The sequence below is a fragment of the Lampris incognitus genome, chromosome 14 (assembly GCF_029633865.1).
Source record: "Lampris incognitus isolate fLamInc1 chromosome 14, fLamInc1.hap2, whole genome shotgun sequence".
NCBI classification, from domain to species: Eukaryota; Metazoa; Chordata; class Actinopteri; order Lampriformes; family Lampridae; genus Lampris; species Lampris incognitus.
The window spans coordinates 10,930,831-10,933,087 of record NC_079224.1 but is presented as its reverse complement, the minus strand read 5'-3'; the positions used below and the strand labels follow the sequence as shown (position 1 = coordinate 10,933,087).

The following is a 2,257-nucleotide window of genomic DNA, read 5'->3' as shown; positions in this document are numbered from 1 at the left end:
CCGGCATTTCCCCGCCCACGTCTGGATCTCGGGATGACAAGAGCATGACTAAGCGTCGTCCTTTCAGGTCTGCTCATGTCTGCTTTCTAAAGTAGGACACATACCGGCGGTCTATTCCGTTGCCTACCAACACGGGGATCGCCGGTTCGAATCCCCGTGTTACCTCCGGCTTGGTCGGGCGTCCCTGCAGACGCAATTGACCGCGTCTGCGGGTGGGAAGCCGGATGTGCGGGTAGCCGGATGTGTGGGTATGCGTCCTGGTTGCTGCACTAGCGCCTCCTCTGGTCGGTCGGGGCGCCTGTTCAGGGGGGAGGGGGAACTGGGGAGGGGGGGTAGCGTGATCGTCCCACGCGCTACGTCCCCCTGGCGAAACTCCTCACTGTCAGGTGAAAAGAAGCGGCTGGCGACTCCACATGTATGGGAGGAGGCGTGTGGTAGTCTGCAGCCCTCCCCGGCTCGGAAGAGTGGGGTAATTGGTAGAATTGGGGAGAAAAGGGTGGGGGGTGGGGGGTTGGACACATGCCAGTTAGTCTCAGCTGTACTCTCTGGGTCCGGCGTGGAAGCAGCGGTGGCCGCTGCAGGGTTGTTATTCATCGTGAGCGACGTTACAGTTTCCCTCGTTAAACTGGACGTCAAGGGGCTGAAGACATGACGTCAGAGCAACAGGTCAGACTGGGACGCGAGGCGGAGGAGCACGTGCAGGTAGCGAAAAGCTCGCCTATATTGGTACGACATAGTGTGTGTAGGCAGGACACACGGCAGTTCTACACAATCTACCCTTCTAGGACACTAACCGCATGAAATGGTGGTGAACCGCTTCAGGGATCCTGCTAGGGAGGGACTGTGGGTTTGGATGGAGTGGACCTTGAAAGGAAACTACAGCTTCTGTGCAACCTCCCCCCCCCCCCGCCTTTAAAAGTCCCAGTTAAAAAGCCTGGATTTAGAGCGGGCGTCGTCTTTTAAAATGGTTGGTCGCTCACAGAGAGGGAAGAAATGTGGGCCTCCCTTTCAAATGGTCACTGTGTTCCTCAGGTCCCGCAGGAAGAGCCCTGGATTAAGTCACTTCCTCTTACATTGTGATCCTTCAGTGGTCTGAGCAGATTGTCTCTGTGTAACTCCCTGTGTCTGTCCCACTGTCTCTCTCTCTCTCACATACACACACACACACTTCCTTCACTATGACACGGTGTCATGAGAGGTCAACGGTCTCATACTCGCCGTGGTCCGAGTCGTCCAGTTCGATGCCCGGCACCAGGCTGTAGTATTCGGTGGCCTGCGTCAGGTAAGCCTTTTCCCTGTCGGCCGAGTCCTTCATCACCTCCGTCACGCTCTCCGTGTCCAGCTCCGCCTTGCTGCCCGCCTCGGCCACCTGGGATCCTTGCCTCCCCTCTGTGGAGCTGGAACAGCGAGAGGAGGTGCAGTTCAGGGACTCCACGGAGCCCATTTTGATCTCCACCTCCTCGTAGATGTCCCGGGTGCTGCCCAGGAGGGCGGATGCCGGGCGCAGCAGCAGCGGGTTTTTCAAAATCCCCTCGGCCCTGCCGCCCTCAGCCTTGGCAGACTCCCTGGCAGCAGCCGCTGGCTTTGAGCGATACTTTTGGCTGCTGCAGTTGGCGCTGGAGGAGGCGTTTTTCTTTGTGGTGCCAAATGCCAGTGTCTCCTTCTTCCTCTTCTTCCTGCCACACCACCAGCAGAGCACTAGGGCTGTGAGGATGAGGAGAGGGAGGAGGATGAAAAGCGCTGTGAGGCCCGGTGGACGGCACACGTCGCTGAGCCTCACCGACCGCATGTTTCCTGCCCGCCCAGGTTCCAGGGGGAGGCACAGGTCAGATCGGCCACCAAATCCTGCAGGATCATGGTCTTGTTGCCCGACCTCTTCCTCCTCCTCCCAGGCCTTCCATTAGGAGACAGGAGCAGTCCCAGGGGTTGTCTCCCAGTTCGAGCCTCTGCAGGCTTGACATGCGGAGCACAGATTCTGGGATGAGAGCTGAGCCCGTTCCTCTGGAGGTCCAGCACCGCGAGATTGTCGGAGCCGCGGAGGAAGCCGTCAGGGAGCTCCTGCAGCAAGTTCATGCCCAGGTGCAGCACCTTCAGGCTGCGGTGACCAGCCAGAAAGTCCCTGGCAGTGTAGTCAGCCTGTTGTGATTCAAATAGACCTCCGTCAGGGAGGAGGGCCTCGGTTTGATTCATGTCGATACGACTGATACCGCAGCGGGAGAGGTCCAGGATCTTTATGGTAGTCTCATTGATAAACACG

General features: G+C 58.5%; 1 protein-coding gene across 1 annotated transcript in view; it reads right to left on the bottom strand.

The window, feature by feature from the left end:
- best4 (bestrophin 4) overlaps positions 1-1,315 on the bottom strand; it is a 13,942-nt gene extending 12,627 nt beyond the window's left edge. The window contains exon 1 of the mRNA XM_056293475.1: positions 1,219-1,315. The gene's annotated coding sequence lies outside the window, so the exon portion shown is untranslated. The remainder of the gene's footprint in view (positions 1-1,218) is intronic.
- Between the last annotated feature and the right edge of the window lie 942 nt (positions 1,316-2,257).